Source organism: Pararge aegeria, chromosome 17 (genome assembly GCF_905163445.1).
Source record: "Pararge aegeria chromosome 17, ilParAegt1.1, whole genome shotgun sequence".
NCBI lineage: Eukaryota > Metazoa > Arthropoda > Insecta > Lepidoptera > Nymphalidae > Pararge > Pararge aegeria.
Genome location: NC_053196.1, coordinates 797,213 through 810,198, shown reverse-complemented (window position 1 = coordinate 810,198; position 12,986 = coordinate 797,213).

Genomic DNA, 12,986 nt, shown 5'->3' with positions numbered 1-12,986 from the left:
TAACTTAAAAAAGTTAGAGGTGCGCGCCGGGATTCGAACTCGCCCCCTCGTAAGTGAAGACGAAGTCCTACCCATGGGGCTATCACCGCTTAAAAAGTATTGCGTTACCATTATTGTGAGATGATGGTGATACATTCTTGAACTCAAAACTAACTAGGAGGGTTCAAAACGCGCCCTGGTCTTAGAAAAACTAATGAGGTCGTAGGTTCGTATCCCGCGTCAGGCTAACTTACTCAATTCTCAGCGTGACAAATTGGTATTGTTCCATCATATCCATGCAAAAGGTTTGTATGACGCACGATAACTACTTTCTGGTAAGGTCGACTAAAATATAATTAATAAAAGCAAGCAAAATGTACAGTTGAGCAAATTAAAAACACACATCGTCCTCGAATCATGTGTTTTATTTATACAGCTGACTGTACCACCTGATTAAAACATTTATTTTAATTTTTACTGCACTGTGCAAGATACATTATGTTAATTCCACGTAACCATTAATTGCTAGATTTTAAAGCACTCTGATTCAAAAAGATGAACCACAATGTCCCAGTAAGCTCAAACGAACGGATTTTCAGATGCTTCATAAGGCATGCCAGGAACAAGTTCTGCAACCTGCTGCCCTGTGTCCATCAATCTGAGGCGTAGGTTTTAAGGCGTTAGGTTTTTTAAATAACCAATATTAATATTGATGATGTGATGACCGGTATAGGAGCGAAATGGACGTAGGATGCAGGATATTGTAGAGACTCTGTGTTCTGTGAGATTAAAAAAATCGTACAGAGTAGTCTGTGTTTTTACTATAATATCAATATTGTGAAAATTTAACTTAATTTTCTATAAACGCAACGAAAACGCTAGAAAATTTGTATGGTGTAATTTATCCTTCAATCTTTATACTCTACACCAAACAGATTTTCGGCAATGTACCCTCTATGCACGTTTCGCTCCGACACCGGAGCCTTATAAATTACACCATTCAGATTCTCCTGCTTTTCGCAGAGCAAATTAAGGTTAACTTTTATAATATACCACGGAATTCCTCCTGCAATATAAGCAGCACTGTTTATTGGAGTGCAGCTATCAGTACATAAGTAGTACATTAGTTTTAAGCCCGAATATGTAAAACTTTATTTGTGAGGTAATAGGGTTTGATGATGACAATTTACACGCTTGTGATTTTGATCGATGGAGAATCCCGAAGCTTCCCCCGGGTGTTCCCAAACGGGGTCGTAAAAAATCCTCCGAAATCCTGCATAGCAACCGACCCCTGCACCAAACTACCCTATTTGTGAATCTTTGTACCAATTTTGTACTCTTGCAAGCTAAAATGTACCTCAACTAAATGTATGTAGTGTCGAAATTCCAGTGAAATATTAAGATGCGTAAAAATGTAATGGAATTTCAACTGTAATTCGATGAGCATAGATTTCAAACTGGAAAAGGGGTTGACGCAAACGCATTCAATTGTTATCAATTTATTTCCACACAACAAACGAAATTGAACCTAAAGTTTATGTTGACATGGTTAAAAATACAATGGATATTTTTAAAGTGCATCTCTGGATACAAGCATGGACAGGTTTTAGGGTCCGAAGGGAAAAAGTGTAGATTTATGCGTGTTTTTGTCGACTTCACAAAAAATGGGTTAAGTGTTTTGTTCTTATTTTATTTTCGTAAGTTAACATGTGTAACTGGAGACGGTGGCTGAGTTTGGGAGCTTTTATTATTTGGGGTAAACATTCGCTTTTATAATTTTTTATTCAGTTCACTTATTAGGTTATTATTATTATAGTAATTTTTTCATCGGGGACATGTCTCCACTTGTCCATGTCGTCTTCGTGATATTCTAAAGTAGGTCGTAGTATTAAAATGGAGATATGAGTCGTGTTTTTATGACATGTAACCTTCGCCCTTTGAAAACTATGTTAGTAAAAATTATTGCTCTAGATGTATGTGTTGCAGGTATATCAGTGCTAATGCTTAAAAAGACGTGCATATTTGAAAAAGGAATGAAATAGAAAATTAGGTCTAGCGCCAAGAGACGCAGCGAAAGTTAGATTTCGCAAGGTATTCACAAAAATCAGACTCGTTTCTAAAAACAACAAAGAAACTATACTAATTCGAAAAAATTTAAAATAATGAAGCACGAAAAATAGCAGTTCTTTATGTGATTCGGTTGGGTTCCAACAAAGCCAACGCATAATTTGAACGTTACCAATTTAAAACAATCAAATACAAAGACTCGTAAGTCGTAAGCCAAACACCATTGTCTAGTTTTGGCGGCACTCCATTATGCAGACGCAGAATGTGAAAAATAGACAGTAATGCCAACTCAATTATTGTAAAAGTGGGAAAACTTTACAATATATTGAAATGTCTAAACTAAGGCTATGTGTTTTACAATATTCCCACAGGTAAGTGATGTTTAAGTTCACTATAACATGTACCTACATATGTTGATTAAGATGTATGAAGCAGTATTAGCCTAGGGGCTAGGACTTCGGCTTTACTATCGGGTGGCTGAGTTTGAATCCACGCACCAATAACTTTTCTAAGAGCAAATAAAATATTACTTTCTTCAAGGAAAACATCGTGAGGAAACCTGCATGCCTAAGAATTCTCCGTAATGGTCAAAGGCGTGTGGAGTCCACCAACCCGCACTGGGCCAGCGTGGTGGACTGCGGCCTAAACCCTCCTCATTGTGGGAAACCCGTGCCCTGTAGTGACCCCGTATTGATATGATGATTTACTGTTTCTTTGTGTTTTATTACAATAAAGTTTATCTAACTTTCATACTAAGCAGTACTTTACGACATTGTCAATTTTTACAGCAAACCTAACATAGTTTGTGATGGAACTATACATTTGACATTCATGCGATTTTATTAGACATAGATTTTAGAGATTAGGGTGTTCAGATGAGATAATTGGGTCAAACATTTTTTGCTAGAATCGAACAGTTAGTTGGGCAAGCGCCCCGTCTATATGTGTGTCTTATCTGCGTGTCCACCATTAACATATAATGCGCCATCGGACCACGGTTGGTATCGCGGCATCCAATTATTTCTCCACCATTAAATTTTATGGCAACCCGGATTGAGGCTCGATTATCAAGTTTTTCTTTGGGGCATACAATCTATAGGACTAATATCGTAAATCTGTGGACTTGTAGAGTTTGCTGCTACGTTTGTGTGATTCGGAAAGTGGGATAAATTCATAAATTGCCCCTGTCGGGAATCGAACCCCTGACCTCAAATTTTTTCAGCGCTCGTCGCTGCGCCAGGGAAACCTCCCTGTCAAAAGGAGAGAGCTCTCTCAATTCGGTTTCCGCTCAAAGTTTGCTTACGTTCGTCTCCAATAAGCTACTGATTTTAAATATGAATATTATGAAATTCACCAAGCAATTGATTTTAACAACATATCGTTAAAATCAATTGCTTGGTGGTGTATATGTTCTTTAGGACGCAATTTAACCTGGCGAATTGGTATACTATTGTATAACTCACTGAAAAAAACTTAACCTATAAAGATTTAGTACGATGTATATTGTAAATGTTCTTATGTTATAGATTCAAACTTGTGACTTTTCGACACATTTGTGACTTCTATGCGTTTAAAAACTAGAAAGCACCTCATCCTTTGTCCAAAATAAATCCACCTGAACAAAGAACTGCTCTTCCATTGAAGCGAGACGGCCGATCAGGTCCCTTTCTCACCAAAGGGGCTAAAACATGACGTAATCACAGGCACCCTTACATACGTCACCGAACAAAGAAATAACCCTTATTTTTATTGCGATAGAGACGATACTTGTACTTTTAAAAGGATGACGAAATCAGAGAGCTGGGTTAGGGGTAATTTTCTAAGAGCAGTTATTAATAATAACTTCTCTACTTATTGAGTATTCAATTATCTTGAAATTCGACCAAGACTTTTATCAACAAGTCAAATAGGTACTTAAACCCAATTGTTTATAGGCACTTTCGAATGTTCGTAATTTTTTTTCAGTTTTGTGATGGACAAAATTTACTAGCAATCGTTGATTCATAAGCACTTGTGAACAACAAATGAATAAAGCTCAATTTGTGATTAACTTTCGATACTAAATAATGTCATGGGATAAACGAACCCTACAAGAAGTGGCAGGTTCGATTTCCGGTGAATCCAATTTCGGAAACGGCCTGTGCTCATTCGTTTAGAACTGGCATTTACTGCTTATACAGCCATAAGAATACTTACTATAAGAATACTAATATTAACTTATGGTTAGGTAGCAGCCTGGATGGTCAGTCGTGTGTTGAATTCTGGCAAGGCCTCCGTTGTGTGTTTACACTCCGAATGTGTGGATTGCATTAGTTTATGCGCTCCATCTTATGAAGAACTCTCTATCTATGATCCACTATCTGGTATTACTGAAGATCGTGTTTCTGGTGAGACATCAGCTTCGAGTATGTAAATTGTCTCCATCGGCTTCTGTTGTAGCGATTTTATACAATCAGAACGAAATTGACTCTTTCAACTGGTCAGCCCATCTTGTTGGTGACAGGCCTCTCGGTGTTTTGCCTTCAGTGTTCGGGTGCCTTGCCTGTAACTGTATTTTTTTCTAGGCTATCATTTCCTCGCTGCATTATGTGTCCGAAATACGACAGCATGCGTTTGCAACATAGAGAGGAGTAAAATGGAGCAAAGCACAAGTCTAGTAAGTAAGGCACACGACCCACGAGCCTTAAGACCTGCTGGACCTTAACAACCAAGTTTTTTTTATTCCTTGAAATGCTACTGCATTTTTTTTTTGTATTTTGCATACACTATTGCGAGAGTTACGTCTGCCGTACACCTGTTATAAGATAAGTAATCACCCTGCTTATAAAACAATCTTAACTTTCATGTTCTAGATAGTTTTGGTTTTAGTTCTTTTTATGGTGCCCCCCCAAGACATTATTCCCTAAGCAATTGCTTAATTTGCTGGCTAATCCGGGCCGGGCTGGCTAATTGCCCACGAGAGAGCAGATCTTGTATAGTATAAAAACATCATACTTATTTTCTGAGTCGGATAAAACATCTGTTTTCATTGACCAAATTTTTAATACCTCAACTAAAAAGGGCGGCCAGTTATAACGATCTCAATTGACTTTTAAATAGAAAATAGCGAACAAAATGGCCGCACCGTTAGCGCAGGAAACAGCTGTTATGAATATGTCTAGCTGGCAATAGTTGCGGCAGCGGCAGGTACGACTCGTTTAACGGGACAGTACCTATCGCCAGGCACCAGTGATGTGAGTTTCTTTCTTCTATATATGTATATAAAAATAAATTGCTGTTCATTAGTGTCACTAAAACTCGAGAAAGGCTGGCCCGTGTTGGCTAATTTAGGTCTTGAACGGATGGTCCAGGAGGTTCCTGGAAGTCTACTCTCTAGTCTATAAAAAAGACAGTAGTATATATATTATTATTATAATTCTTCTGTAGGTACATACGTTTATCAGCTGGACTGATTTGGATGTGTGTGTATATTTCAATGGGTTTCTGGTTTTACAATTACCTAATACGATTGTCTAAAACAGCAAAAATAAAATTGCTGTCGCTCTTGTTTCAGAACTTATAATCCTTATTTCAAGGGCGTCATGGTATGCGTTATAAAATCAAAATTGTATCATTGTAAAAGCCCACAGGTCCAAGAAGAAGCCCACAACAAACAGCCGCGTCTGCTCGAAACGATGTAATGTATCTAGTTACAAATGACGTGGAAAGGAGATGTATGTTCGTGTGTGTTCGTTAATATCATTTGCCTGAAAAACTATTGATCCAAAGTACTACTACGTACTACAGTCAGTTTTAAGCGTTTTTGGAACTTGTAGGATTCCAGAGGTTTGAATCTCAAATCAAATTCATCATCGAATTCAATTAGCACCAGCTAAACGAGCTTTTTGTTAATCCTAAGAATTGTTTTGCCAACAAACCTGACAAAATCCTGAACCAACGCTCAACCTTGCAAATTTGTGGCTTAGTAACGTTCAATAACAGTCTTCGAGAAACAATGTGGGTAACTATGGTACGAGTGAAAAAAAACCTACCTCTGAAAGGTCTCCACTTCGTATAAAACGTTAGGTAGCTACTTAATATAATTGACTGAACACAAATAACATTGGCCATTTGTTATCGCTCACTAACATTTCCCTTAACTAAAGTAAAACTAAACTAAATTTCCGCGAACGTGCTAAGGGCGTAATATTTAGTTATTGAGTTAACTAAGTAGTTCGCTTTCCTATTTCCTATTACAAGAAGTTAAGTGGAGGGTAATTTGTTTACATAATGCTGCGTATACAAATCTTACTACAGTTATACAATGAATATAAAGCTTAGGTAATATTCTGCTCGAAAATCTGTGCGGTGTCATTTATAATTTCTTCAATCTTATTACTCCACACCAAACAACCTTCGGCAATGTACTCTCTACGCACATTTCCTATCCTGGGCCCTTCCAGCAGCTCCCAGCGGCTCGTTGGATGTCGTAGGTCCGCCTCGTTGGTGGTCTACCAACGCTGCGTTTTCCGGTGTGGGGTTGCCATTCCGAGACCTTGGAACCCCAACGTTCATCGGTTCTCCGAGCTTTGTGCCCTTACTAAAGTTATTGTTTTGATATTGCTACTTCTAGAGGGGTGATCACTGAATTTTCAGCCTTCAGAAAAATATCTTGTTTATTGAAAAGTTTAAAAGCGTTTTAGGTACAAGTCTTCGACATCATAGTATGCCTTGTTTTGTTTTCAAATATAGAAGCATTTTCACAGAATCTGCGTATTTGGGTCGACGAAAACATTGATAATAGCGGCAGTGTGCAATTTTTTGTTATGTTTTGCAATATAGGTATCTATGCCAATTGTTAACCTTAAATGGCGTTAAGAAAGTAAGACGTATAATATGTATCTAGTATTCAGTTTTTTATATATAAAATACTTATTTTAACATATGTTGTCCTTGGTACAAGCATTTCTGTCTCAGTAAGTGGACATACTTTTCTAGAACATAAATAATTTTTACTTTCCACGGTCCACTGCCGCCTGTGTCCAGCGGCTCCCTATGACACCATTGCCCCTGCATCCCGCTATATGTCGCTCCCAAGTTAAGTTATGGAATGTTACTATTGGGTAAATAAAATTGTCCATAAAAAAAGATCTTATCATTAGTTTTTTTTGGTTTTTCATAAACCATCCATCTTACCAAACTTGCTCAATTAATAATATTAGTAGGCAGGATAGAAAGTAGGATAGGATTTCTTGTACACCTCCCATAATGGGTAGCTCAGCATATTTGCAATGTATCATGGACGCGTTATTTGATTTGATTCCTGCCATCCTTAAGAGTTCTATTGTAACGCAGAGACCCAGCCCAAGCAGTCAAACTAATAGCACTACTCTTCTTACCTCGAGAATTGAAGGTATTGATCGAAACATAATTATATCAGCTGAGTCTGGAGGGCAAAACGGAAAACCAGTATACGATAAAAATAATAAAAAAAAAACTTAACCCTATCCGCTTCAGGACCACGTACCACAACAAAAAGAAAACAACGGTTTCATTACAATACTTATCTGCGTCCATCTAACCTAACCCTTTGAATAGAATTAGTGGAGATATTTTATTTGTGCCGTCACGACATGGGCCGAGCGTACCCCATAAACTTTTATGGGGCCCAGTCTAGATAAGTTGACTTTCAACTTTTTTCTTATGGTTAAAGCTAAGAGATTTACGTATACAGTAGAGCGGATTATAGAATAGCTTTTATATCTGGTGTTTTATATGAGGTGTTATTTCACCATAAATATGTTTCAACGCGCAAGGAATTGTGTGAAATACTTAAAAACATATTGCTTTATTTTAATTACTGGTAACCGTAAATGCTTTACCGGAAGTTATAAGAACACATAGCCAAAGAGTTCAGTTTAACTTACGTGACAAAATTGGCCAAATTAGGAACAAGGTAGCATACTTGGTAACTTCTAAATTAAATTCATCTAACATCAGATGGCTTGTAATAATATTGTTTTTTATTAATTTTAGGCGTTAACTGCCTCACAGACATTGGTAGAAAGGCAGCCTTAGCCAGTTACGTCCATGTATTTATGATAAACTTCATTAAAGCTTGCATTAGACAGTCTAGTCGGTGTTATAATAAGAAAATACCAAATAGCATTTTTTTTGACTTAAAAAAAAAACTAAAAGCCAAAGCAACAACCTATCTATCACAGATGTAAAATTTTAATTTCTTTGACGAAGAGGTATCTTTTTTTTAGTTTATTTTGGAATCGGTGCGTGTAGGCGCGGGACGGGTTTACTATTCGGATATTTGGCTTTCGTGGTTCTTATTTTCGACCTGTTTGGGTTTGTTTCTGTGGTTTTATACCTCCAACTGTCAACAACATAATATAGGATCGAAGGAATTATAAAAGGTAAATAAGTGGGTAAGTTATAAGGGCATTTCAATAAATTATAATTTCGAACCTGGCTTGTTCCCTACGCGCACTGTTATTTGGTGTTCAGGTCAATTTAAAGCTGAAAAAATAATAGTAAAGGTAATAAAAAACAGTTATCTGTGAGTCGGTTTGGGTGTTATGATATCGCATTTATAATATAAGTAGATGAAACGTTTGGACAAAATAATGATTGCCAACTACATGTTCTTTAAATATTATTTCTTTTTGCACATTTTTCTGTAGCACAACAAAGATGCCAAACCTATAAGTCCTGCAACTATGCTGCATCAAATCCTCGGCATCAAGCTGTGTGTAGATGTAAAAAGCCGAACTTAAGATGCAGGTCCACATCTCAGCCCGTCTGTCACCTGCCGAGTCGTGCCGACACGCCGTTAGTTCTAGGAAGCCTAGAATCTAGTTGCCTAGCTACCTACTAGGCAGTACCGCTCGCTGGGCTACTGGTTTTTGTCTCAAATTAATGGTACCGTAAATGGTGTACCGCAAGTTATAGGTGCACACAGCCAGAGAGTTAGGTTAACACATTACTTACTTAATTAAGTAATTTAGTTCTATTTATTTACTTTAATACTAATGTATATAACTGCCTCGTTTTTTTTTTATTCCACTACAAGTTAGCCTTTGACTGCAATCTCACCTGGTGGTAAGTGACGATGCAGTCTTAGGTAGAAGCTACTCGTAACTGTGGGTGTATGGTAGTCATACCCCTAATCGCCAATCGCTTCCCAAATTGCCCCTGTCTTGCCCTTATCAGTACAAAACTATAAACTATATTATGTGTGTAACCGAAAACCTTACTTTTAGAGTAAACCACTGCCATAGTTTTTACTGAAATAAATCAGATACAGCCCTAACATCACATGCAAAATTAAAATCATGTGACTCCTGTCACTTTATTAAGAACGCGTCGCGTAGCGTAGGTACTGTGCGCGTGTCGGTCTCTTATCTGCAATAGGGTTGTCATAAGTAACACTTACAATGTTTTGAATTCGTTTGTATGGAAAAATAAATTTGAATTAATATTTAGATTCTTTGTGAAATCTTCTTATGCATCCTTCAATATTATTCCGTAATTCCGTTACACGTGGTATAATAAATACTTGTAGTCAGACTTTTTTTGTTCTGGTTCTCTCCGAGGCACGTGGGTGTATTACCGCAGATTTCCAAACTCCGGGCTGGTACTAATTTCTTGATGGAAAATTATACTATTAACTGGCTCGACCCGGGGATCGAACCCAGTACCTCGTGGTGCGCAGTCGGACATTCTGATCACAAGACCAACGGGGATACTTAAATGTATACAAAATTACAAACAACTTGAAATTAACCATTATTATATTAATCCGATGGTACATGCCTATTAGTTACTTTCATTCTATGCGAATTATGATGTGTCATGTCACAATAGAAAATAAACCATATGCTTTTATAAATAAGACACATTTTAAAACAATTTTTAACAAACTTTCATGTAAACCTAGATGTCTAGTTTAGAAACTCTTAATCCATTACATTAGAGTTGAAAATAGATTGCCTTTTGTTATGTTATAGTGTAGGTAATCAGATTCACTTACCAGCATCCTGTTTCCTTTGGTTTATGAGCTGCAAAAAATTGCAACATCGTTGAATAGATTCGAATAGTCTCTTTTGTTTTTGTATCTACCTACCGAATTGTAGTCATTTCTTGGTCCCGAGGGGGAGATCTCTCCGACATCCTTCTAATTCAAATTTTCTTCATTCATGTAGGCCTATCACAGGCACTTATGAAGCGTTCATACATATATGTTTACATAATTGTAAGGGGATAGTGATGACTTGGTACGCCAACTTAAACCTAAAGCTAAGAGGGTTCCAAACGCGGCCTGGTCTAAGAAGAGCCTACAAAAAACCAAGCTGGGTAGGTATTCTTTTATGTTATCACCATCTTACAGTAAATTAATATTAAGCTATGAAGTTAGCAATTCACACCCAAGCTTTTTTATAGTTTAAGTAATCGTTAACATTGTACGCCTTTGACGACCTTCCTTGCGCAGCTGTGTCTTTAAAGTGGGAGGTCTCGGATTCGATCCCTAGCTTAAAGTACTGAATTGTCTCTGCTCTGATGGAGGCTTTGGTCGTTGTTACTGACATAGACGTGCGGCCAAGCGATTTAGCGTTCCGGTACGATGTCGCGTAAGCTGATTACCTAGGATGTGTTTAATATAATTGCCTCACTCCTAATAGGCGGTTATTTACCTCCAACACAAGAAATTTTATTAAAGCTTATACTTTAAACATAATTTAAAAAAAAATTGTATTTTTATTACTATTCTTCCTTATACAAAAGGGCAGTCAACGTCAACCTTTTTTTGTATTAATACTTTTTAAACTTACAAAAAGTGGCTTGTTTTTTTAAAGGTCGGTTATGCTTCTTAATCAGATAATGTCGAATAAGAACTGAAATTTTGATACTTTTGTTTTGAAAAGTAAAACCATCTAAATCCCATTTAAAATCCATGGTGTATTGTAACGCACCAAAGTGCATGATCCGGAAAACAATTATTCACTGTTTGATTAATTGCCTGTAGGTACCTACTATGCATTAACATCACATTCGACTAAAATAATTTACGAAAGAAACATAAACCCAGTGTTACGAATCGCCCCACTTCGGGTAACAACGTTTAATTTGTTCGACTTTATTACAGTTCTGTTAATTTATCGTTAAACTTAAGATAGGTAGGTTAATAATACCTTTTAACTTACACGAATTAGGTTAGACAAAAGACCCTTCGTTATAAAACTAAAATTTTTACAGCTAACGTAGATAATAAAAAGTTTGTGTCCATACATATCTATAATCACCCGACCGAAAAAAAATGTAGTTTTTTTTTGTCTGCTTATGCTGGCCTTGGGATCTAATGATGGACCGATTTGAATGCAATTTTTTCCACTTTGACTACAATCAAAGATGTGAGATTGTGTTGGTAAGTGACGATGCAGTCTAAGATGGCAGGGCTAGCTTGTCAGTTGTTTGGCAATTATATTAAAGCCATTCCCAGTTTCCTTCTGCAACGCTTAATCGCTTGGCACTTCTAGGTGAGTGTCGCCACGGAAATCATAAGTGCCCAAATTGAAAATAGAATCAATCGAAATCGAGTCAAGATTCCGCGAGAAAGGTCGCCAAAGGAGTATTTGAAGGAGTTTTTAATCGCTTAAAAAAATTAGCTACGTTTTTTTTAGTAACAATTGAAGAACTAAGCATAAGGGCCATTTGATTGTAAGTGGAACACCGTCGCAGTGCATGCAAGGAACACATCCTGCCAAGTGCCACCCTGTGTCCATCAACCTGAGGTGTAGTTCAGCGCCGTGCTCCTGTAATTACTCCGGCAACCACACCCTTCAGACCTTGGTGACAAAAACAGTCATGGCGATAACACTTCCCCGGTTGAGCTTTGTCACAAAACGCTCTACTGCTAATTAAAATGAATTATTTCTTGTTTGATGAATATCTATTTTTTTCAGCTGCTGTATGGAATACAATTATTGGTACTGATTAAATGTTGACTTGGCTTATCGATTTGTAATATGACACTACGTTGCGGTTCAAATTGTTTCAGTTCTAATTTCTAAATCGCACCACCAAACCCCCAGCCTGCATAATATAATCCAACCAAATCGTCCGTATAAAAAGAAAGTTCTTATGCTCATATAATATTTCGACTTCATTTAACAAGACCGGTATAACGCGTTTTGATGTACCATTCATCAGATGATCGGCTTGTTTAACGCAATTCAATCTTTAATTACTTACATATACAAGCTATATTCGTTTGGTATTCAACTTTAGTTACACCGAATACGACTAAGGTGCTGGATTTAATAAACAAAGATCCATTACAGTTTATGAAAGCTTACTTTTTGGATACTTCTTTTTTGTTTGTTAACAAGTTAGTGCTTGACTGCGATCTTACCACAGTCCACAGGCTCAAAGTTTTAAGTTAGTAAAAGTAGGTAATGGCAATTTAGTACGACATAGTAGATTTTCATGTAAAAAGACACGATAGCGTAAATCATCAAATTTTTTTATACTATTGCCCTTACTTCTTCTCTCAAAACAAGAAGTTAGATCGTAGTCTACTATGCTGGCCAAATGGGATTTGGTAGACTACTCCCGATTATGGTAAACTCTCATGCTCATAGATTCCCTCACGATATAATTTTCACCGTTAAAGCAATGGACATTTACGTTCTTAAAGAGGCCATACCTAACTTCGAAAAGATATACTTAGGTGCGTAGATCGAACTCGTTCTTCCCGAAAAGCGTGTCGAAGTTAAAAACCTCACTACAAGCTTTAAAACCAATAGGTTATACGCTTGTACTTACTAGTAGCTAGGCCACAACATTGTGTGGAGCTATACCAGCATCCACTTTGCTTCGCCTTGTAAAGTCAAGTTGGGCTTTTCACAATGACGTTGGTAATGTCCATGACATAAGAGGCAATGACATTCGGA